We start from the raw sequence: 26,515 nt of genomic DNA, 5'->3' as shown, positions 1-26,515 counted from the left end.
CTGATCCAGCTCTCTTCTGTGGCCTGGGAAAGCAGTAGAAGATGGCCCAAGTCCTTGGGCCCCTGCACCCATGGGAGACCTGGAAGAAGTTCCTGGCTCCTGATCGGCACAGCTCCAGCCATTGCAGCCAATTGGGGAGTGGATGGAAGACTCTCTCTGTCTTTACTTCTCTCTGTAACTGTCTTTCAAATAAATTTAAAAAAAGAAAACCATAAAGAAATCATAGTACTGAGTATAATCCAAGATTCTTTCTATATCTAGTGCATATTATAAATATCACTCCATGATTGTAGCAGTAATAAGAAATATTGCACTTATGCTACTTGTTTCTTGATTAATTGAAAAATGTTTTTTAAGAATTTCAGTTAATTTAAATGAGATTAGGAAAGGAGGAAGGGGACAATTAACTATTGAGGAAAAGTGTCTCTTGATTCTGGGTATGATTCTTGTATTCTCATTGTTACCATCATTGTCATTTATTTATTTATTTATTTATTTTTTGGCAGGCAGAGTTAGACAATGAGAGAGAGAGACACAGAGAGAAAGGTCTTCCTTTCGTTGGTTCACCCCCCAAATGGCCACTATGGCCGGTGCGCTGCACCAATCCAAAGCCAGGAGCCAGGTGCTTCTCCTGGTCTCCCATGCAGGTGCAGGGCCCAAGCACTTGGGCCATCCTTCACTGCCTTCCCAGGCCACAGCATAGAGCTGGACTGGAAGAGGAGCAACCAGGACAGACCCGCACTGGAATCAGGACTAGAACTCGGAGTACTGGTGCCGCAGGTGAAGGATTAGCCTAGTGAGCCATGGCGCCAGCCTTCCATTGTTGTCTTTTTTTTTTTTTTTTACAAATTTTATATTGTTGAATTTTATGTACAAAATCATTTGATTTCAAATAAACATTTAATGTAAAAACAAACGTTCTTTTAAACTGAATTTTTATTACATCTACTGTATCATTCAAATGCTTTTATCATCTTACATGATTTCTTCAAAATCTGTTATCAAGGGTACATATAGAAAAGCATTTTTTATAAATAGGAACAAAGGGATTTTTTTCAGCTTTTATTATAAGATGACATAAAAAGTTTACTCAACAGAAGTAATTTCATTACTATTTGGGGGAGGGAAAGACAAACTTTTTGTGCAAACAATGCTAGCCTTCTTTTAAACATTAAGAGCATAATTCTACACCTACATCTCCCCTAAAATAACCTTTTTTTTTCTTTTTTTTTAATTTTTTGACAGGCAGAGTGGACAGTCAGAGAGAGAGAGAGACAGAGAGAAAGGTCTTCCTTTGCCGTTGGTTCACCCTCCAATGGCCACCATGGCCGGCGCACCACGCTGATCCAAAGGCAGGAGCCAGGTGCCTATTCTGGTCTCCCATTGGGTGCAGGGCCCAAGCACTTGGGCCATCCTACACTGCACTCCCTGGCCACAGCACAGAGCTGGCCTGGAAGAGGGGCAACCGGGACAGAATCCAGTGCCTCGACTGGGACTAGAACCCGGTGTGCCGGCGCCGCAAGGTGGAGGATTAGCCTAGTGAGCCACGGTGCCGGCCAAAATAACCTTTTTTTTTTTACATATGTGCACAGCTTTAGCAAATTAAAGCCTGAGAGAAATGCTCCAGATCCGCTATCCAAAGGCAAAACTCAGTTTGCTGGAACTTGTCACTTGGAGAGCTTACCAATCAAGGAGTCTGTAATGAAAGCTGCAGTTTCCCTCTTTCCTATTTTTTTAAACACAAAAATCAAAGAACTTAATACTGGATGACAAATAACATCCACACTATTTGTTAAATAGTTTCACAGTTAAACACATCTTAAAGACCAATCAAACCAGTATTTACATTTTGTAAATTTCTGAAGACACCATTAGAAAGCTTATATATCCCTTCATTAAACCAAATAGGGAACTGCATCTGATGGTGGTGGAATGAAATTAAAAAATTAAAAAACCTGTATTTACAGCAGCATTAATCCTTTATAAAAAAAGAATATGAAAATGCAATATCTTTAAGGATAATAAAAAATTGAGGTGATGTTACTCAACCACAGTGCTTGGAGTTGGAATAAAAACCTATTGCTGCTTATTAATGTGCCAGTAGTGAAACCACTTTCTGTTGGAAAAAATCCAACTGCAAATATGTACGTAAAACACACAACACAGGGCAAAATTTCTCAAAACAATTCAAGTCAGTTTATCTGTATTGGATATTCTAATTATGAAATACATTACAAACATATCCTTGCAAAAAAAAAAAAAGCACAACATTTCCCCCACCCCTAAAAGACGCATCTTAAAAACTTCTAACTTGTTCTACCCATGGTTTAACAATCCTAATGAAAAGATATGAACAGTTGAATTTTCCAAGTGATTACCTAATCAGAAGGGAAAAGAACAGTAAAATGTTCAAGTTTAAGAAATGTACTGGGTGAGCAATGCACTAAAATTATCCACATGAAAACAAATGGTCAGTATCCTTATAAATCAACATGACATTTCACTATCAACAATGTGAACAATGAGCATTGTCTCAAACAGGCATTAGATAAAGTGCTATTTTAAAATTGTAAAATGAATGTGTGTAAAATATCTTACACTGTAATTTTTTGAATCAAATATAAGTGATTTCAAAACCAAGGATCAAGGTCTGATTGTAAATGGTAATGCAAAATAATTTCACAAAAATCTTCAATTTCTAAAAAGGGAATCACATTCCAATTTTCCCTCCCCAAGAAAATTTCTCACAATTACAAAATAGAACACCAGTCACAAATGCAAAAAGCATTATGATTTAAATATGAAATAATTTCTATATTTAACATTTTTATAAGACAACTGTTGCAGTTAAAATACTTTCTCTGAAGTATTGCTTTTCATGCTCAAACTAGAAAATGTTTTAATGACATCAATTAAACTGACATACATGTAATTCTGCATGACCCTTATAAAAATATCCTTGTTGAAATCATTTACTTCACCTAACACTGCCTGTTTGGAATCTATGATTTTTTTTTAAACTTTTATTTAATGAATATAAATTTCCAATGTACAGCTTATAGATTACAATGGCTTCCCCCTCCCATAACTTCCCTCCCACCCGCAACCCTCCCCTCTCCTGCTTCCTCTCCCCTTCCATTCACATCAAGATTCATTTTCAATTCTCTTTATATACAGAAGATCAATTTAGTATACATTAAGTAAAGATTTCAAAGGTTTGCACCCACACAGAAACACAAAGTGAAACATACTGTTTGAGTACTAGTTCTGGCATTAAATCAAAATGTACAACACATTAAGGACAGAGATCCCACATGAGGAGCAAGTGCACAGTGGCTCCTGTTGTTGACCCAACAAATTGACACTCTAGTTTATGGCGCCAGTAACCACCCTAGGCTGTCGTCATGAGTTGCCAAGGCTATGGAAGCCTTCCAAGTTCCCCGACTCTGATCATATTTAGACAAGGTCATAAAAGACAGAGTGAGGATAGTAACCAATGATCCTAAGAGTGGCATTAACCAGGTCTGAACAATTATACAGTATTAAGTGGGGAAGAGGACCATCAGTACACACAGGTTGGGAGTAGAGCCATTGGAGGTAGAGTAGAGGTTATGATTACAAAGGAATGAGGCCCAAGTACGCTAGACAGGGTCTAGAACAAAGGACAGAATCATTATTAGAGGAGCTAAGAAAGGTGCTGTCTAAGCTACAATTGAGTTTTCTGATTGAGAGGCAAATAGAACCTGACAGAAGGGGCTTGATAATAATCTGGTGGGCTTTAGGCCTTGTAAGTTAAGAGGCCCAGACCTATCTATCTCTTCACATGGGGGTACATCCTAAAGGAGGTGTGAACATCCTAGGGGAAGGCACTCTGTTGACTTTCATTACTTGGCTGGCCTGGGAGGAGAGCTGGCCATGTCAAGGCAGGGGGCATCTCTAACAAGAAATTTACAGTCCTGCCTGCAATGTTCATGACCCTACTTGGCCATACCCTCAGCTGCAGTGGTCACTTTGGAAGTTGGGCTGAGTGAAGGGCTTTTCAGCTTAGAGCCAATAAGATCTGTGGCTCTGACCTGGGCATCCTTCGACTCCAGGGCAGGTCCATATCCAGTGATCCAACTCTTGGCAGAGCTGCCAGGGCTCTTCACAAGCTGACTTCTGCTGAAGCCCAGGCTTACCACATTGAAAGCCACTGCAGTGGACTGGCCTGTTGGGTCTCCTTGAGGGCAGATCACTGTACAGATCAGCCATTAATAGGCCTGCCACCCATTGCTTCTGATGCCGAGCTTTCTTTTCCTCCTGGTTTTATTAAAGCAGACCAGAGGATGCAAGTCAAGGAAGTGCCTAAGTCCCATCTCTAATCTTCTGTGGCCTCAACTACAAGTCTATAGTCACAGGCATGTTCTGTAGTAGTTTTTCTAAGGTAGACAATGCCCATGAGGAAAATTATGTTCTCACTTTAAAACTTTCTTTCCCTTTGGTCTGAAAGGGAGGTTTTTTCTACTTACTGTATACTTCGCTGATGGCGAAGTAAATCTAGCTATGAGATTATTATTTAAGCTCTTATTTTGGCTATGCTATTACAGAAAAATGTTAGCCATCTCTTTTATAAGGTCTAAAGATTAAATTGTGCATCCTACAGATTCCTTCATAATAGAATTAGTTTCCTACCTTGAGGAGAATAGAGAAATGAAAGAACAAGTTGAGCTTAGAATAGAGAAATGAGGGAGCAAGTCCTAGATCGCTTGCTGACAATAGCAATATCACATGAATAGTTAGCAAACAGTTTCAACCATTAGATAACAACTTAAGAAAACATTTACCAGAAGATCCGATGCCTTGTATAAATTTTAAGAATCATGTATTTGAAAACACCTCTTAAATATCTAACATGGTGTAGTTTGTTTAACCAGTAAACTTAAGCACAACCATATAAAATGTTTTTAGTTTCTTTCTACCAACAAGTTTAAAACATATGATACACAGATTCAGGTCACACGAATTAAAATGTATCCTTGATTGATTTTAGCAGCTTAAATTTATGGACAATCTTATCTATAAGCCATTTAAAATAAAACTCTTAATAAAATTTCCCCATGTGGACATACAATATGTACACACATATAACATAACATAATAGACCAATATAGCAATTTTAATACTAGCTTTTAAAATCTTTAACTCTTTTTGTAGATTGCCAACTGATTTGAATTGCTTTTTGTTTTTAGTAACCTCAGTTAACCATACTTTCTCTCAGTTGGTACTGTTAATACATTATTGGCTTCATCTGTTTACAGAGCCATCCCAAAGTACTGAATACAATAGAAGTGGCTGGAAAAAGTCCATAGGAACCTATAGGAGGATAGCTAAACACAGAACCAACAATGCTTTAGTTTTATGAGCAGCAAATCATATATAACTGTGGATGACAAAAGACTTTAAGTTGCCATGTTTAAAATTATAAACTCATCAACAAACAAGAGGCACTTGCTTACTTCACAGTATTTTTGAAAGCACCTGCAGGATTTTACAAGTATTTAACCCTTTGGGCCTCTGGGGCTTTCTCATTAAGATAACTATCATGTCTAGTAACACAAGATCATTAGACTTTTTATTTCTCAAACATTTGTATTAATAGCATTTTCATTCTAGAAACTTAAAATTTAGTACCACGTCACATCTTGACAGTACTTCAAATATAATCCAAATAGCCTGATTAGTCGGTGTCTCTATAAGATGAGAGACATAGGCCCAAACTGGAAAAACCAAAGTCCAGGATTTACTGGAAATTTTAGAGTCCAGATCGTTTGAAACTTTGATTTTTTGAATGCTTCAAGAATGCCAAGAAGTCTCAAAATCCAATTTGCTACTACCACCAAGATCTGCACCTGCGGGGCTCCACCTAGGCCCATGCCCTAGTCTTCAAGGCTCACCGCAGCGGCCCTCCTACTCGGGCCCTCCTACTCGACGCAGAGTAGCATCCACAGTAGGGGGTGGCCAGGGACCCGCGGGGGTGCCCCGCGGCTCCCTCCACTCTCTTTCTAGCTCTGCGGACTGCCAGCGATGGCCGGGTATGGGTCCGACGCTCCAGCGCCATCCATTTTCAGGGCTAGTTGATTTGGCAGGTGAGTTGTTACACACTCCTTAGCGGATTCCGACTTCCATGGCCACCCTCCTGCTTAAAATTTGCCTTTTTAAAATTCACAAATAAATTGGAACTGACAATTTCATTAAGCAAAGTCCACGTTAAGTGCACCTATACATACCTGTGGAACTTTACTTCAAATTGTCATCAGTACCTAAAACCAGCTGAACAAGGTTTCCCAATTTAACTACAGAAGTATTCCACCTATCCTAAAGATACTCCATTAGCATTCTACAATTATCTGTATAAACAGAAACAACTTTGATCTATGATCAACATGAATATCTAATAAATAGTAAAACTATTAACTATAGAGTAAAATGCAGGATTTCTCATAGACTTAAGTGATGTCATTTTGGTACATTCACCATTATTGTACTTTATTTAATAAAGAAATACATTTGCCCTTGCAAAAACAATTCATTGCAAGTTTACAAATAAAACCACAGACCTCAAAAGTCGTGATGTTAAATCTTCAACTAATAACCAACAAAACTAAATTGACTTGTTTGCAAATGGTCCATGGCAGAATAAAAAAAATATATCAAAAGGTCACAGGATCTTAAAGACTAGGTTTATTGACAATAATTTCATAAATATTCTAAAGAAAATTTCAAGAATTTCTAAACTTAGAATGTTTAAAATTTGTTCCTATTGGCAAAATATCCCTTGATAAAATTAATAGGTCACTACAAAATGGATGACACATTTAAAATTAGCCTCATCTTAACATTTTGCAAAAAAATTTTTGAAAAATTTAGTTTGTTTTTTCTTCCCTCTTGAGTACAGCAACTCATTATTCAGTTTTTATTTCAACTATAAGATATATAAGACATATTAATAAATATATTATCTAGCTGCTGTGAATTTGACAGTCAAGTTAGTCAGTAGTATATTATCCTACAAACTTTTATGGATCCAAATCATTCTGGTATTTTTAGTCATAGCAATTTTACTTGATAACATGCAAAATTTTGTGGTTTCCCTCCAAACAGCCCAAAAGCATATGGTATAGTGTCAGGAATTATTTGCATCAGTTCTATAAGTTTATCTGTGTGCTTCAGGTATCTGAAACTAAAAAAAAGGTGTTCTCATGTTTTGATAAAAAATGTACTCCAATACTTTATAGCATTAATATTTATTACTTTATATGAATACTTTATTGAATGCCTAAGCCAAGTTTACACACAGAAATTATACAATTATATACCGCTTCACAAAGGCAGTGAACACATTACATTCTACAAAATCTACTTTACAGAAATTTAAAAATTCTAATATCAAAAATTACAGCTGAGGAAACAGGTATAAATTTGGCAAGCAGTAATTTTGACAGGGAAGTTGCAGCTCACATGACTTTAAATATGTGAATTTGAAAATACTAAGTTTAGAGTAATCATTGTGCTTTGTGTTGATTTGAAAAATATAACACTGGTTTTTGAAGAAGCATTTTCAAAAATATTAAATTCACTTCAAAATGTCACAGGAATTACGGTGGTTTCTATGCACCCAATGCCTCAATTAGCTCAGGTACATTTCTAAAGCAGTATATTAATTCTTCCAGTACAGTGGAGTTTCACATCATTGATATTTGCATATTCTAGAACAATTTAGAAGGAATGTGTAATATTCACAATGTTCAGAAAAGCAAGCAAAAAGTCAAGGATCCTGCCTGGTTCTTCTGAGATGGTCCCCTGTCAGCTTCACAAGCATTCATGCCACAAAATACTAAGCTACTGTTGGAACACAATTTCCGAGATAAGTTCATCTTCTCATCAGTAACCATGTCCTTTTTTCAGGCACCTTGGAAGCAAACAGAAGAACTTCAAATCTCTTCGAATGTCTTTAACCTGGTATCTCCACAGACAAGATTTCCAGGGTTTCACAAGGGCCAGATTTTATTCGAATTACTCAGAAGAGAAAGAAAATGTCTTCTGAAAGAGGTGAGCTCAATCATTACCAAGAGAAAAAGTATCCACTGTGTCCATCTCTTATAGAGACAGAAAAATATGACATTTCCCCCCTGAGAATAATATATATGTATGCTGCAGGCCGCATTCACATCCGCTGACCACCGGGAACGGCCCCGCACGCTCACCATTCCCCGGCTTCCACGGAGTCCCGGGCGCTCCGCAGGGCTTCAGGGGCGCGGACGTTCAGACTGCCGAAGCCTAAGCCACCCGCGGGCGCCCTCAGCGCACAGCAGCGAAGCCCAGTATGGCGGCCAGAGAAGACCCCGCCTGGTTACGCAGTGTTGCCTGGTGCGCCTGAATAGACAGTTCGCACAGCCAGTGAGCACGCATGACGTCATAGAATATGCAGCCAATCAGAATCGCCTCTAGCACGGGGGCGGTCACTTGGGGTTGTGACCCCTGCGGGTTGAGAAGGGAGAGGCCTGGGCTCCTCTGACGCTGCCTCTGCGTCCTCGGGCCCGACTGTCCGGACAGCAGGGGGCGCTGTCTCCTCCCTGATGCCCCTGCCTCCTGGGAGCAGGGACCTGCAGCAATCACTGATTTGAAGAATATTTCAGAATACTACATAGATTAATCCTTTGTTTCAGTTCTCTTATAAAGTCATGCTGATTAAAAGCCCTTCACTCAGCCCAACTTCCAAAGTGACCACTGCAGCTGAGGGTATGGTCAAGTAGGGTCAGCAACATTGCAGGCAGAACTGTAAATTTCTTGTTAGAGATGCCACCTGCCTTTACCTGGCCAGCTCTCCTCCCAGGCCAGCCAAGTAATGAAAGTCAACAGAGTGCCCTCCCCTAGGAGGTTCACACCTCCCTTAGGATATACCCCATGTGAAGAGATAGATAGGTCTGGGCCTCTTAACTTACAAGGCCTAAAGCCCACCAGATTATTATCAAGCCCCTTCTATCAGGTTCTATTTGCCTCTCAATCAGAAAACTTAATTGTAGCTTAGACAGCACCTTTCTTAGCTCCTCTAATAATGACTCTGTCCTTTGTTCTAGACCCTGTCTAGTGCACTTGGGCCTCATTCCTTTGTAATCATAACCTCTGCCTCCAATGGCTCTACTCCCAACCTGTGTGTACTGATGGTCCTCTTCCCCACTTAATGCTGTATAATTGTTCAAACCTGGTAAATGCCACTCTTAGGATCATTGGTTACTATCCTCACCCTGTCTTTTATGACCTTGTCTAAATATGATCAGAGTCGGGGAACTTGGAAGGCTTCCATAGCCTTGGCAACTCATGACGACAGCCTAGGGTGGTTACTGGTACCATAAACTAGAGTGTCAATTTGTTGGGTCAACAACAGGAGCCACTGTGCGCTTGCTCCTGATGTGGGATCTCTGTCCTTAATGTACTGTACATTTTGATTTAATGCTATAACTAGTACTCAAACAGTATGTTTCACTTTGTGTTTCTATGTGGGTACAAACTGTTGAAATCTTTACTTAATGTATACTAAATTGATCTTCTGTATATAAAGAGAATTGAAAATGAATCTTAATGTGAATGGAAGGGGAGAGGGAGCGGGAGAGGGGAGGGTTGCGGGTGGGAGGGAAATTATGGGAAGGGGAAGCCATTGTAATCCATAAGCTGTATACTGGAAATTTATATTCATTAAATAAAAGTTAAAAAAAAATCCTTTCCTAGTCTGGTCATTTAAAATTGTTTTCTATGTGTTTTTTTTTTTTAAGATTTATTTTCTGAAAGGCAGAGTTACACACACACACACACAGAGAGAGAGAGAGAGAGAGAGAGAGAGGTCTTCCATCCGATGGTTCACTCCCCAGAGGGCCGCAATGGCCAGAGTTGCGCCCATCTGAAGCAGGAACCTGGAGCGTCTTCCACTCGCTTATCAGTAGGATTTGTTTCTGGAATATGTTGATTATCTCTGTGTATAGTAGTGTCTTTCACATATATGGACAATTTAGTTTCTTAAAAAACGTTCCTCATATCTAATGTTTCCTTTGTGTTTTGATTTCCTCACTGCATCTCCAGTATAATTGTTGAGAATGAGCGATGGCCTCCTCCCATGAAAAAGGTTTGAAGGCTCTGTGTGAATTATACTGTTACAGGATAACTGTACACAGCCTTAACTGGAATAAGCAATGTATTATTTTTACTATTATGCTGTCACTTGCTTGATGATTTCTACATGCTGAATTTTATTGAATACTGTTTAACATTTAATTAAGTAATCATTTAGAGTTTCTTGTATTTTTCACCCACATGGATGATTTATATAATTTATTTTAGTGTTACTGACTTTTTATCTTTACTTTTTAATAGTATCATATAGTATATTCACTTTGTAATTATGTATTATAATTTCATATGTGGTTTAATTGATGTAATATTTTACTTAAATATTTATATTTTTTTAAAATTTTATTTATTTGAGAGAGTTACAGAGAGAGGGAGAGACAGAAAGAGAGTTCTTCCATCCACTGGTTCACTCCCCAAATGGCTACAAAGGCTAGAGCTGAACAGATCCAAATCCAGGAGCCAGGAGTTCTCTCCAGGTCTTCCAGGTGGGTGCAGCGTCCCAAGCACTTGGGCTATCTTCGACTGCTTTTCCAGGCCATAGCAGAGAGCTGGGTTGGAAGAGGAGCAGCCTGGACATGGACCAGTGCTACCGATGGAGGGGTAAGCCTACTACACCACAGTGCCAGCCCCTGTACATCTGTTTATGGAACAGATGCTCCTTAAATACCTATTATTTTATGTCATGGTCTGGATTATTAATTTTGTTTTCAAAAAGGAATTCAGACTACTGTGTTTAATTGCACTTTGTGTGAATCTCCAGAATTTTGAAATTTTTTCCATCTTTAAAAGTTTAGAATGTTCATTAAATCTAGGCCTAAATTTTTGCTTATAAACTTTTTGGGGGCTGGTGCTGTGGCATAGTGGCTAAAGCCACTGCCTGCAGTGCCGGCATCCCATATGGGCACTGGTTCAAGACCCGGCTGCTCCACTTCTATCCAGCTCTCTGCTATGGCCTGGGAAAGCAGAAGTCCTTGCCCCCACCCTCCATGTGGCAGACTGGAAGAAGTTCCTGGCTCCTGGCTTTGGATTGGCACAGCTCCAGACATTGCAGCCAATTGGCAAATGAACCAGCAGTTGGAAGACTTCTCTCTCTCTCTGCCTCTGCCTCTCCTTCTCTCTCTGTGTAACTCTTTGAAATAAGTAAATTCTAAAAAAAGTAAAATCTTTATAATAAAATACTTTTTGTTGGTTGCTATGCTCTTTCAAATATTAACTAAATATATTTCATTTATATAAGAGTTTTCTATTTTTATATTACATTTGTGTTTTGATAAAATGACTTCCAAAATTCAGTGGATTTTTTGTGTCTGTTTTAAAAAGTTACTCTTAAATATTTCAGAAAATTCATATCTTGCTAAGATCTACAAACTCTGTAAATAATGATTTCCTTTTGATTACTGAGGTTGATTTTGTTACTTTTCTCTTTCTTTGTTCACTTTTAGTAGTTTTTAAGAACTGTTTTTTGTTGTTTTTGTTGTATCTATTTCACCTATGCCTACTGTTATCTTTTTTCTATATTTTTAATATTGCATATATTCTTAAGAATGAACCAAAATGATTGGTTTTCTGTGTTCAATTCTAACATATTCATTAAAGTGTGTAAGTTTTCTCCAAGCACTGGTTTATGTGAAATCTCATGTTTTCCTGCTTGTGCTTCCACACCCTGTGTTAGGAAAAGAGGCACAGAACAGAGAGGAGGCAGAATATGAATTTACAGCCAGACTGAATTTATTCAGAGAAAATAAATCCACAGAGGTGGGTGACCAACTGTAGGTGTGCACATCGGTGGAACACAAGGCAGGAGGCCCCAGACACAAGCTGCCCAGCCTTTTTTTATCTTAGGAGGCCTAGGGGTGGGGGTGGGAGTAGGGGCAGTTGACGAGACCGTCCTTGCTCCAAGGGTTGGTTTTAGCTCCTCTGTCAAAGATAAGTTGGCTATAGATGCGTGCATGGATTGATTTCTGGAGTTTCTATTCTGTTCCATTGGTCTACACATTTTTTTTTTGCCAGTACTAGGATGCTTTGATTTTTAACTGCCCTGTAATATGTCTTGAAAGTGGTATTGTGTTGCCTCCAGCTTTGTTCAACTCTGATGCCCATTAACTGAAGACTGGATAAAAAATATGATGATATATATACACTATGGAATACTATTCAATGGTTAAAAAAATAAACTCCTGTCTTTTTTAACAAAATGGATGCAACTAGAAACCATTATGCTTAGTGAAATAAGCATAATGTCCCTAAAAGACAGATACCATACGTTTCCCCTGACCTGTGGTTACCAATAGAGTACCTAAAGTGTAATGCATAAGGAGTGAAATTGACACTTTAAGATTTGAGGAACATTTACAGCCCTTGTCTCTACTATTGAGGAATAGTGTTTTTTTCTTCATACTATTTGTTGAACTCTTTACCTAGTGTAGAATGAATCTTATGAATATAAAATAAACTGAAAATAGATCTTTTTAAAAAAATGAGTGGGAATGGCAGAGGGAAGAGGAAGAAGGATGGGAATGTGTGGGCAGGATGGAGGCTAGAGTGGGAAACATCACTATGTTCCTAAATTGATCTGTATGAAATATATGAAACTTGTATACCTTAAATAGCTTTTTTTCTGACAGGCAGAGTAGATAGTGAGAGAGAGAGAGACAGAGAGAAAGGTCTTATTTTTGCTGTTGGTTCACCCTCCAATGGCCGCTGCGGCCGGCGCATCTCGCTGATCCGAAGCCAGGAGCCAGGTGCTTCTCCTGGTCTCCCATGCGGGTGCAGGGCCCAAGCACTTGGGCCATCCTCCACTGCCTTCCCAGGCCATAGCAGAGAGCTGGCCTGGAAGAGCTTTTGATACCACTTTTAAGTAAATTTTAGACTTCCAATTTTATCAGATTATGGAGTTTTCAAAAATTAATACATGTATAGTCATTCACTTTTTATTTTTCTTCTATGTCTAGATTTTTATAATTTTTTTATTTATTCTTGGCTTCTTTTCTTTTTTCTCTCTTTTCCTGGTCTAGGCACAATGACATCTGAAGTCACAATTTTAATATCTGTATTTCTGTTACATCATAGCATGGACCTTCTAGCTATCTGCAGGGAAAGTAGGCAGAGATGAGAGTGTACTTATTTGTCATGGTTCCTATAATAAAATACCACTTATAGGGTGGTTTCAATGATAGTAACTTATGACTCCTAGCTCGGGAGGTTGGAAGTTCCACATGGAATGATAGCAGGGTTTCTTTCTCCTGGGAATTCTCCCCCAGGCTTCCAGGTGGCCACCATCTTGCTGTGTCCTCACATGGCATTTCTTCTATCCACACTGGTGCCTCTCCTTGGAAGGATACCTGCCAGCTTGGATTATGGCCTCTCCCTTTTGATAACGTTTGACTTTAATAACCTCGTTAAAGTCCCTGTCTCAAAATAGAGTCACACAGGGGCTCAGGGATTTAAGGTATGAACCTTGGGGAGAAAAAGTTTAGTCCAGCACATTAGTAAGGGGCCCAGGGCTCTGCTGCACAGGCAACCAGCTCCATAGGGACTTAGTGTTTAAAATGAGAGCAAGGATAACAAGTACTCAAACAGTATGTTTCACTTTGTGTTTCTATGTGGGTGCAAACTGTTGAAATCTTTACTTAGTATATACTAAATTGATCTTCTGTATATAAAGAGAATTGAAAATGAATCTTGATGCGAATGGAAGGGGAGAAGGAGTGGGAGAGGGGAGGGTTGCGGGTGAGAGGGAAGTTATGGGAGGGGGAAGCCATTGTAATCCATAAGCTGTACATTGGAAATTTATATTCATAAAATAAAAGTTAAAAATAAAATAAAATAAAATGAGAGCAAGGGTTCTTCATAGTAATGATTTCATTATGACTGCATAATCTGGGAACACACAGTCACACAAACATTTGTTTACATTTACACAAACTAGAATGGAAATATCTGGTGATTGTGTACAGATAAAATTAATACAATCCATATTATGGAATATACATTAAAACTGATAAGGGGGCTGGCGCTGTGGTTTAGTGGGCTAAGTCTCTGCCTGTGGCATCAGTATCCCATATAGATGCTGGTTCATGTCCTAGCTGGTCCTCTTCTGATTCAGCTCTCAATTTATGGCCTGGGAAAGCAATGGAAGATGGCCCAAGTGCTTGGAGCCCTGCACACACATGGGAGACCCAGAAGAAATCCCGGCTTTGGATCAGCCTGGCTCCTGTCTTTGTGGCTATCTGGGGAGTGAACCAGCAGATGGCAGACCTTTCTCTCTGTTCTCCCTCTCTCTGCCTGAAACTCTACCTCTCAAATAAATAAATAAAACATTTTTAAAAAAAAAAACCTACATGCTTTCTCTAATAAAAAAAAAACACTGATGAAAAGTAGAAAAATGATTAATCACCTAAGAGTATTATGATATTTGGTGTTCACATTTACTAAAGATAAGAAATGAAGAATGAGAACTAAAAGTTAAATAAAAATTTATACCTCTAGTAATACAGACCAGTCAGCATGAGGCATGTTTTCCTAAAGGTCTTGCACTTTTTAAACTAATGTTCACTGGGACCAGTAGGTTAATCCTCCACCTGTGGCACTGGCATCCCATATGGGCGCCAGGTTCTAATCCTACCTGCCCTCTTCCAATCCAGCTCTCTGCTATGGCCTGCGAAAGCAGTAGAAGATGGCCCAAGTCCTTGGGCCCCTGCACCCACATGGGAGACCAGGAAGAAGTGCTGGATCCTGGCTTCGGATCGGTGCAGCTCCAGATGTTGCGGCCATCTGGGGAGTGGACCAACAGAAGGAACACCTCTCTGTCTCTCCCTCACACTGTCTGTAATTGTAACTCTCAAATAAATAAAAGAAATCTTTAAAGAACAAAAAAATAAACTGTTAGTCAAAATTAATTCTTAAGATGTGACACACAGGAAAATACTATCCCATAAACCACAAATGTATTCCTGCAGGAAAAAAAAAATGATGAAGGCTTTTTTGATCTTTTTACCATTATCTGCTAAATTAATTTCACAGTGATCATTGTGGATTTTTCAGTTCCTTGGCAGCCTTTCATGACACCTTATATTTTTTCAACACTTGCACTAGTTTTAGCTATTAAATTAACAGGTGATGACCACTATTTAAATTTAGTTAATTTAAAATAAAATTTTATTTAATTTTTAGTAATTTATTAAACATTCTAATCCAATAATTTAATTAATTAAAGTTTAAAAGTATGATTATAGACACATAAACTTGCATCTGCAAAGTCTCCAAAGCACATTAGTGAGAAAGTGGATGATTCATGGATTGCTTCTTGGCCTTTTGGCTAAGATCAAATGTGACTGATAATTACAACTGATTAATTTAATTGGATGTAGTCACTAATGCATCCTTACTATGTTGCTATTTGTGTTTTTTTTTTTTTGGTTTTGGGTTTTTGTTTTTTAAACTTTCCATCTTCTACTGCTTTCCCAGGCCAGCCATCGCAGAGAGCTGGATCGGGAAAGGAGCAGCTGGGAGTAGAACCGGCACCCATATGGGATGCAGGCACTTCAGGCCATGGCTTTAACCTGCTGCACACTATGTTGATATTTCAAATATAATTTGGGGAACTAATTTGCTGGGTGTGGCAAGGTATCCCTATTTTTTTTAAGATTATGTATTTGAACAGAGTTACAAAGAGGCAGAGGTAGAGAGAGAGAGGTAGAGAGAGAGAGAGAGGTCTTCCATATGCTGGTTCACTCCCCATGTGGCTGCAATGGCCTGAGCTGCCATAAGCCAGGAGCTTCCTCTGTCTCCCTCATGGGTACAGGTTCAAGTTCAGCCTACTCCACTTGCTTCCAGCTCCCTGCTCATGCATCTGGGAGAGCAGTAGAAGATGGCCCAAATGCCTGGGCCCCTGCCCCTCAGAAGGAAGACTCAGATGAAGGTTCTGGCTCCTGATTTTGGTCTGGAACAAAGTAAACCAGTGGATATAAGGTCTCTTCTCTTTGCATATCCCTCTCTTTAACTGTGACTTTCAATAACTAATACTTAAAAAGGAATTAATAAGCAAATGTATATTCCCTTTTATCTACCCAAACACATATTTACCACTTTCATGATCTCGATTCTTGCCTGTACATCCAAATATCTTGTAGTATTTATTTCAAATAGGAGAACTTCATGTTATAGTGCAAGTATTCTAATAATTGCTTTAGAAATCTTTTTAGAAAAATGTTTTGTGTTTGCCTCATATTTGAGGATAGTTCCATTGAATATGGAGTCATATACTGCAGGGTAGCTTCTTTCTACCCTTTGAAGATGCCCTAACATTGTATCTGAGAAGTCAGCAATCATTCACATATGGTTGTACCTGAGTAAGCCATGTAGAGTTGTTTTTCTTGCTGTTTTCAATATCTCTGCCTCATGGTGGGCATTTGGCATGGCCCTTGGGATACCACTTGGGAGACCCACATCCCATGCTGGAGTCTTTGAGTTTGGGTCCTGGCCCTGATTTTGACTCCAGCTTTCTGCTGTTGTGCACAGCCTTGGAGGCAGCATGCCATAGCTTTGGTAGTTGGGTTCTTGCCACAGAGTGGTAAATCAAGAGGCTCCTTGCTTCCACCTGCTCAGCTCTGGCTGTTGTAGGCATTTGGAGGTTAAGCCAGTAGATGAAAGATAATCTCTCTCTCTCTCTCTCTCTCTCTCTCTTTCTTTCTCTCTCTAATCATTGAGTAAAAAATAAAAATGTGAAAGAGCCACTTCATATAAATCTATTTTTAATTTACAAAAGGATGCATTTGTTTTTGATATTTTTGAATTTTTGATGCCTCATCTAGTTTTCTTTGTATCAATCCTGATTAGGGGGACTTTGAACATTTAAAATCTATATACTGGGGTCTTTCACAAAATTTGGGAAGCTTTTATGATTTATTGAAACATACATTTTTTTGTTTCTCTTCCTTCTAAAACTCTAATTTCATGTATTGAGAGTACTTCAAAAATTTGTGAATTAGAAGTAAAACAAGCTTATTTTCATGCATTTTTTTCAAATCTATGAATATAGAAGGCTTTAAAATATTAATGAAAATGGATGGATATTATACTCACAGCTGTCAGCATTTTTCACCCTGAAATGTAATTAGGTATTAATTCCACTCTCCACAAACTTTCAAAGTGTCTTTGAATATGAGATTGATTTGTAAATCACTCCATGTGTTTGGACCTCAGCCCATTTTTCTTTTATAAAGACTGGATAACAACTATTGATTTGTTTTCTTAGTATGTTTTGGGTTGCTTAAAAATACCACAGATTAGTAGTTTAAAAAGAAAAGAAATTTGTTTCTTAAAATCTGGGGTCCAGGAAATATGAAGTCAAGAAGCTGCATCTAGAGTAGGTCATCTCACCACATCATAGCGTTGCAGACAAAATTGCAAGATGAGGGGCTGGCACAGTGGCACAGTAAGCTAATCCTCTACCTGCACTGTTGGCATCCCTTATGGGCACTAGAGCAAGCCCCAGCTGCTCTTCTTCTGATCCAGCTCTGTTCTATGGCTTGGTAAAGCAGTGGAAGATGGCAAAAGTGCTTCTTTCCCTGCACCCACATGGGAGACCTGGAAGAAGCTCTGGCTTCTGATCATCCCGGCTCCAGCCCCTGAGGTTATTTGGGGAGTGAACCAACAGATGGGAGACTTCTCTCTCTCTCTCTCTCTCTCTCTCTCTCTCTCTCTCTCTCTCTCTGCCTCTCACTGTCTATAACTCTACCTCTCTAATAAATAAAATCTTTTAAAAAGTTGTATGATGAGAGAGAGGGCAAGAAATTAAACTCATTGACTCAGGACCTTTCAACACTGGTATTAATCCATTCCTAAGGACAGAGACTGTTCCACTAAGGACTATTTTTAAAACACATGATTACAGGGGGTATGTTAAAACCATAGCATTTTGGGGGCCAGCACTGTGGTGCAGTGGGTTAAAGCTGCAGCCTGCAGCACCAGCATCCCATACAGGTGCCGGTTTGAGTCCCGGCTGCTCCACTTCCAATCCAGCTCTCTGCTATGGCCTGGGAAGGCAATAGAAGATGGCCCAAGTCCTTGGCCCCTCCACCCACATGGGAGACTTGGAAGAAGCTCCTGGCTCCTGGCTTCAGATCAGCTCAGCTCTGGCCATTGCGGTCATTTGGGGAGTGAACCAGCAGATGGAAGACCTCTCTCTCTCTGGCTCTACCTCGCTCTGTAACTGTCTTTCAAATAAATAAAATAAATCTTTAAAAAAACCCATGGCATTTTTAAAGCTAAAATATGGGTTATTTGTCTTTTGTAACCTGTAGTTTAGTCCACGTGCATTTTTTTATTTTATTACTGTATCATACAGCTCTAGATTTTCCCTTGTTTTTCAAGTTGTTTTTTCTACTGATAATTTTGATATATCATTCTTTGTATTATAAACATATAGCATAAATATAGCATAAACATCTTATATTTTACTTTCAAAATCTGGGTTAACTTAAGTTTCTTTCTAGTAATTCTTTTTCTTTTGATTATGAATCACATTTTTCTTTCTTTACATGGGTGTTGATTCTGAATTTCTTCCTGGATATTATAAATTATGTTATAGAAATTGAGTACTGTTATATTTCTCAAGTGATTGTTGTTTTACAATGTAGTCAATAGACTAAATTCAAATTCCAAACTCTGCATTCCTTGCAGTGATAAGTAATTAACTTTTTAAAAAAAGATTTATTCATTTATTTGACAGTCAGAGTTACACAGAGAGAGGAGAGGCAGAAAGAGAGAAAAGCCTTCCATCCGAGGGATCACTCCCCAATTGGCCACAACGGCTGGAGCTGAGCTAATCTGAAGCCAGGAGCCAGGAACTTCTTCCAGGTCTCCCACATGAGTGCAGGGACCCAAGGACTTGGGCCATCTTCTACTACTTTCCCAGGCAATATCAGAGAGCTGGGTCAGAAGTGGAGCAGCTGGGGCATGAACCGGCGCCCATATGGGATGCCAGCACTTCAAGCAAGGGAATTAACCAGCTGCGCCACAGCACCCACCACTATTAACTTTATTTCATCCATTTATTTCACTAGCAGAGAGACATCAAGACAGATAACCTAATAGGTTTCACATCCACAGGTTCATTACCCAAATGCCTAAAGACCTGTGGGTGCACCAGTCCAGAGCTAGAAGCTGGGAACCTAATCCAGGTCTCCCATGGAGTGGCAGGGACCAGATTACTTGAGTCACTACCTGCTGCTTCCCACGGTGCCCATTAGCAGGAAGATGGAATTGGAAGCAAAGTTAAACCATGAACCCACACATCTGAATATGGGCTACAGGCATCCCAAATGTACCATCACCCCTGCACCAAACACCTACGTCTCACAACTTCAATCCTTTCATGGATGTCTACATGATGATGGTTTGTTATCTTATTTATGTAAAAAGGTCACCATTGCTTTTAGGGAAATCAAAAGAACTATGTGTAAAATATAACTATATACATACAGGTAGCAGAGCATCTAGTTTCGCATCTGGGCCCAAATCTGAGTATGCAGTGTGTGTTACAGAATAGGGGCAAACTATGCCCATGCTTGCTTCTCTGTGCCTTGTCTACTCCACGATAGGAGTTCCACTTTTAGGTGAGTAGAAGAATCTGATCATTTCTTCTCTACTACAGCCCTTCAGGGACTTGAATTTTATTCTTCTGTACCTTCCTTGCTTTTTCCAGTCAGGTATAAGTATAGATGTCCACACAGAAATAGTTAAATTGCCAGACCTCTTTAAGTATGGGGCATCAAGCAAAAGAGAAAAGCAGTGAAACAAAAATTGGTTTGTTGCAGAGGTCAACAAGATGGGATGATTTTTCTTAGACCAAGACCAAAACAGAAGAGACACGGTTCATAAACTAAGAAATGAAGAAGGGTATATTGCCAATAACTTTACAGAAATTTAAAAGATTATAAAGGAATACTGTGAATCAATATGTCAAAAGATCCAACAATTTATATGAAGCACATACATTGCTAGAAAAATACAAATTGTAACTTAAATAATAATCTCATAGCTAGATTTACTTCGCCATCAGCGAAGTATACAGTAAGTAGAAAAAACCTCCCTTTCAGACCAAAGGGAAAGAAAGTTTTAAAGTGAGAATATAATTTTCCTCATGGGCATTGTCTACCTTAGAAAAACTACTACAGAACATGCCTGTGACTATAGACTTGTAGTTCAGGCCACCGAAGATTAGAGATGGGACACGGGCACTCCTTTGACTTGCATCCTCTGGTCTGCTTTAACACAAACCAGGAGGAAAAGAAAGCTAGGCATCAGAAGCAATGGGTGGCAGGCCTATTAATGGCTGATCTGTACAGTGATCTGCCCTCAAGGAGACCCAACAGGCCAGTCCACTGCAGTGGCTTTCAATGTGGTAAGCCTGGGCTTCAGCAGAAGTCAGCTTGTGAAGAGCCCTGGCAGCTCTGCCAAGAGTTGGATCACTGGATATGGACCTGCCCTGGAGTCGAAGGATGCCCAGGTCAGAGCCACAGATCTTATTGGCTCTAAGCTGAAAAGCCCTTCACTCAGCCCAACTTCCAAAGTGACCACTGCAGCTGAGGGTATGGCCAAGTAGGGTCATGAACATTGCAGGCAGGACTGTAAATTTCTTGTTAGAGATGCCCCCTGCCTTGACATGGCCAGCTCTCCTCCCAGGCCAGCCAAGTAATGAAAGTCAACAGAGTGCCTTCCCCTAGGATGTTCACACCTCCTTTAGGATGTACCCCCATGTGAAGAGATAGATAGGTCTGGGCCTCTTAACTTACAAGGCCTAAAGCCCACCAGATTATTATCAAGCCCCTTCTATCAGGTTCTATTTGCCTCTCAATCAGAAAACTTAATTGTAGCTTAGACAGTACCTTTCTTAGCTCCTCTACTAATGACTCTGTCCTTTGTTCTAGACCCTGTCTAGTGTACTTGGGCCTCATTCCTTCGTAATCATAACCTCTACTCTACCACCAATGGCTCTACTCCCAACCTGTGTGTACTGATGGTCCTCTTCCCCACTTAATGCTGTATAATTGTTCAGACCTGGTAAATACCACTCTTAGGATCATTGGTTACTATCCTCACCCTGTCTTTTATGACCTTGTCTAAATATGATCAGAGTCGGCAAACTTGGAAGGCTTCCATAGCCTTGGCAACTCATGACGACAGCCTAGGGTGGTTACTGGCGCCATAAACTAGAGTGTCAATTTGTTGGGTCAACAACAGGAGCCACTGTGCACTTGCTCCTCATGTGGGATCTCTGTCCTTAATGTGCTGTACATTGTGATTTGATGCTATAACTAGTATTCAAACAGTATGTTTCACTTTGTGTTTCTATGTGAGTGCAAACTGTTGAAACCTTTATACTAAATTGATCTTCTGTATATAAAGAGAATTGAAAATGAATCTTGATGCAAATGGAAGGGGAGAGGGAGCGGGAGAGGGGAGGGTTGCGGGTGGGAGGGAAGTTATGGGAGGGGGAAGCCACTGTAATCCATAAGCTGTACACTGGAAATTTATATTCATTAAATAAAAGTTAAAAAAAAAAGAAAAATACAAATTGTCACACTCTCAAGAAGAAACTAAAAATATTAGTAGCCTAAAGCAGTCAAAAATCAAACAATAATAATAATAATGAATTTAATCAGCAATTTAAAACATTACCACAAAGTCCTGACCCAGATGGTTTCCTTTGTGAATTCTATCTAGCATTTAAAGATACAATAACAATATTTTTCAAACTCTACCAAAACACTTGTCAACTCATTGTCTTTTTTTTTTTTTTTTTTTTTTTGACAGGCAGAGGAACAACCAGGACTAGTACCCGGCTCCCCAACCGGGACTAGAACCTGGAGAGCCAGCGCCGCAGGTGGAGGATTAGCCTAGTGAGCCACGGCATCGGCCAACTCATTGTCTTAATACTTAAAAAACAATGAGTTCAAATGAATTGTATTGATATCCTAAAAGTCAACAATAGCAGGTAACTGGGTCACAAGCAGAGGAGCTGGCCTCAAACTGGCCGTCCAGTACGGGATGCAGGCTCCCTAGCTGTGGCTTACCCTACTGCACCACAACACTGGCCCCAAAAGATTCATTTTAACACACCATGCTGATTGAGAAGAAAAATTGCATTCTTAGCATAGAGAACGTCAGCAAGAGACCTGGAAACATCACCTCAGCATTGTCCCCCTGCAGGCTGTGCTGCTGGCCTCCCTGGCCTGGAGGTAAAGGGGAAGATGATCAAGCTTGCCACTCACTGTGCTTTGCCCAAGGCCATGGCCACAGATTCCAGAGCCAACCGCGGGGAATGCAGGGCCCCCTGCAGCCAGTTCCAGCAGGTCCACCAACTCCACCTCCCCTTCTGGGGACACCAAGCTTCTGAGCCGTCCGGCTTCCTTTTCACAGGCGGGCAGAGGCTGGACCACCCTGGGCCTCCGGGCGGCAGAGCCTGACTACCACTGTGACGCGAAGAGCCTGCGTGTTTACGTAATACTGCGCGGGCGCACCTGATTGGATTGTTTGCAAAGCTGGAGGGGAGCGTTCGACGTCACAAAGGTGTAGCCAATCAGAGGAGGGTGGTGACTTGGGGTGGCAGTGTGGGGGCTGTGAGGGGAGAAGCCTGGGCTCTGGTCTGAAGCCGCCTCCTCCCCCTTTCTGTCTTCCGCTGCAGCCAAGCCCGCTGTACCTCTGTTCCCACAGGGATCCGTGAGCTGGAGCCTGCAATGACCTGCTGCAGGTGAGTCACGGTTTGCCGACTGTTGACTCCTGGGCCCTTGTCTTTCTTCACATTCCTGGGTCATTGTTCTATATGGTCATTTACGTTTGATAAATTGATTTGAAGAGTGCGTAAAGGTATTAGATAATTGAATCCTTTTTTGATTCATTTCTCTTGTAAATATGTGTTTCCTCGTCTGTCTTTTGTCCACTTTGTTTCTTGCTGGTACTTAGTAATCCAATTGGCTTTATATGTGGATCTACTGCCCAGAAGTGTTGCTATAGCTAATTGTCAGTTGCATTTGTTTGGGGATTAGATTGGATTATCTTTGTATGTAATGTCATCCACATATATTAACAATTGTATTGCAAAAAATGTGATTATTTTATCTTACATGTCTTTGTTTCCCTGACTATAGATCCAGTACAATGTTATGAGAGGAGGCAGCCTTGTCTGGGTGGGCGTCCAAGGAAAAATCAGTGCTCCTTAAGTAATTTATTGTATGCTAATTTTAGATAATCTTGATCTGATTAAGCAAATCATTATTTTTAACTATTTTGCTAACAGTTGATTTTTATGGCTGGATGCAGAATTTTATTAAATTCTTTTTAAACATTTAATCTAAATGATCATGTAATCCCTTGTATTCTTCACCTACCTGGATGATTTACATGGTTTTTTGAGAATGTTAAATACTCTTGCACTTTTTAGTGTATCTTGCTTGTCATTGATCTATTAGTTTTTCATATGTGGTTTATATAACATTTTAAAATATTTATTTATTTGATAGGTAGAGTTACAGAGAGGCAGAGGCAGAGAGAGAGAGACAGGCCTTCATCTGCTGGTTTACTCCCCAAATGGCTGCAATGGCTGGAGCTGGGCTGATCCAAAGCCAGGAGCCTGGATCGTCTTCCAGGTCTCCCACATGGGTGCAGGGGCCCAAGGATTAGGGTCATCCCCCACTGCTTTTCCAGACCATAGCAGAGAGATGGATTGGAAGTGAAGCAGCTGGGATGTGAACCTGTACCCATATGAGATGCTGGCACTGCAGGCAATGACTTTACCCACTATGCCACAGCAAGGGGCCCAAATTTATATAATATTTGCTTAGAATATTTGCATATCAGGGCCAGCATTGTGGTGCATCAGGTTAAAGCCCTGGCCTGAAGTGCTGGCATCCCATATGGCACCGCTTCTAGTCCCAGTGGTTCTAGTCCCAGCTGCTCTGTTTCCAATCCAGCTCTCTGCTATGGCCTGGGAAAGCAGTAGAAGATGGCCCAAGTCCTTGGGCCCCTGCACTCACATGGGAGATCTGGAAGAAGAGTCTGGCTCCTGGATTCAGAACAGCGCAGCTCCAGCCATTGAGGTCATCTGGGGAGTGAACCAGTGGATGGAAGACCTCTCTCTCTCTCTACCTCTCTCTGTAACTCTGTCTTTCAAATAAATAAAAGAAATCTTTAAAAAATTGCATATCTTTATGAACAAGAAGCTCTTTAATTTCACTTTAATTTATATCGTATTCTGAGTTGCATCATCTGTGTAATAGTGGTTTTCCAAAAGAAATTTAAAAATATTCTACTTATTTTCACTTGGGGAAAGTGTGGGAAACAAATATTTTTTCCTTCCTTAAAAGTTTGGAATATTCCATAAGTCTGCACCTGAAATTTTTCTTGTAAAGTCCTTTTCAAGTTCTTCAAAAATTGGCTCAGTTTGTTTAGTTTATGTAGTTTTTTAATTCTATGTTATATTTGTGTTTTGGGAAACTTTTTCAGAATATAGTGGATTTTAGTGTCTGTAGTCAAATTTTCACCCCTAAGAATTTCATAAAGCTCTCTTAGCATCTTTGTAAGTTCGATGGACTCTATAAAGATGATTCTGTTTTAATTTCTTGAAAGTGCCTATTGGCTAATTAATTTTCTTAATATTTTTAAGATGTTTTTTGTGATGGCCTTTCCTTTCACTGAATGTCAAAAACTACAATTATATCACTATATCATTAATATGTTGTGGCACAGCATGTTAAGCCACCACCCACAAGGCCAGCATTCCATGAGTCCCAGTTCCAGTCCTGGCTGCTCCATTTCTGATTCAGCTCCTTGCAAATACATCTAGAAAAATATCAGAGGATGACCCAAGTAATTGGGCACCTGCCACTCACACGATAGACCTGGATGGAGTCCCAGGCTCTTGGCTCTGGCCTTGCCAAGCCCAAGGTGGAGGCCATTTAAGGACTGAATCAGTGGATGGCATATTCTCTCTCTCTCTCTCTCTCTCTCTCTCTCTCTCTCTCTCTATATATATATATATATATATATATATATATATATATACTGACTAGGACTCACCTATGTAATCCAGCAGATGTTCCAGAAATGATAGAGTGGGACTTATGAGGCCAGATCCTAAAAGATATTTAAATTTCTCCCTTGCTCTCTTTTAAATAAGCTCTGGAGAATAAGCCAGCATCGCAACTTTGGGAGCGCTCAGACAGCCCTCATAGAGAAATCCACATGGTGCACAACTGAGGCCTACTGCTAACAATCAGCACTGCATTTCTAGGCACGTGAGTGAGTGTACTGGACGTGAACCTGCCAGCCTCAGCCATACCTTCAGATGACTGCAGCCCAGCCAACAGCTCGATGCAGCTGCTGTGGAAACCAGGTACAGAACTATGTATGTAACATTTCTGGACTTCTCGCCCAGAGAAGATGGCGTGTTTCTTGCTTTTAAGCTATTAAATGTGGGGAAAATGGTGTACAGTAATAAATAACTATGAGTGATAGGTGAAATAAGGTCTGAAGAATTACCATTTGATTTCATTCATTTAGTTTAACTTCTTGAAGGTTATTAGTGACCTTGAAAAGAGCAGTTCAGCAGAGTATGTGATCAAAAGCCTTAGTAGAGTGTGTTCAGAGGGACTGAGAGAAGAGAAAGTGGAGACAGAAACTGCAGGTAATTCTTTGGTAATTTTTTTCTGTACAAAGAAACAGAATTGGGGCAGTAGCTGAAGGGAAATGGTGTTCAGGTTTTGCTTTTGATTTACCAAATAATATAGCCTGATGTATATGCTGATGATGATGATTTAAGAGAGAGGCATAAATTTCAGTTAAATGCGTAAATGGCTGGTAAGTCCAGTGTCCTTGAGTAGTTGAGTGTAAAAAAGATCTAGATCCGTGTCAAGGAATGGGCCATGAGAGGACAGACAGTTCATATTTAATAGGGGAAGGGCAGGCAGAGTACCCATTGCTGCTATTAATGGGTAGGTGTGGTGGTGGGTGCCCTTATTTATTCTGCTTATTGAGAAGCAATGTCATCAAAAGTGAGTGAGAAGGAGAGAGGGTATAGGAGATTAGAGACGGTGTTGGAGAGTCATCCATGACAGCACACTGGGATGTAAGTACACTTTTCCAGGGAGTCCCAGCAAGGATAATTAAATCAAAATCAATACCCAGATATTCGATCTCCATGAATTCTTTTCATACAGTTTTCTCTTTCCCTAAAGTAGAATGCCACCTAATGTGTACAGAGTTTGGGCTTGGGAAGATGAAAACATACTGGAGATGGTAGTGAAGATGGAATTGCAACAATGTGAATGTACTCACTGCCATAGAGTTATAGACA

The 26,515-nt window shown here is 40.0% G+C and overlaps 1 protein-coding gene across 2 annotated transcripts in view; it reads left to right on the top strand.

Annotated features, from left to right (window-relative positions):
- LOC133747078 (zinc finger protein 717-like) overlaps positions 1-26,515 on the top strand; it is a 380,365-nt gene that overhangs the window by 91,289 nt on the left and 262,561 nt on the right. The window contains exon 8 of one of the 2 annotated variants that reach the window (XR_009864270.1): positions 7,945-8,241. The exons of the other annotated variant lie outside the window; for it this stretch is intronic. The gene's annotated coding sequence lies outside the window, so the exon portion shown is untranslated. Of the gene's footprint in view, positions 1-7,944; positions 8,242-26,515 lie in introns of those variants that run through there. 2 annotated transcript variants of the gene reach the window in all.

Source organism: Lepus europaeus, chromosome 18, assembly GCF_033115175.1.
Source record: "Lepus europaeus isolate LE1 chromosome 18, mLepTim1.pri, whole genome shotgun sequence".
Lineage (NCBI taxonomy): Eukaryota > Metazoa > Chordata > Mammalia > Lagomorpha > Leporidae > Lepus > Lepus europaeus.
This window is presented reverse-complemented; position numbering and strand designations above follow the sequence as displayed.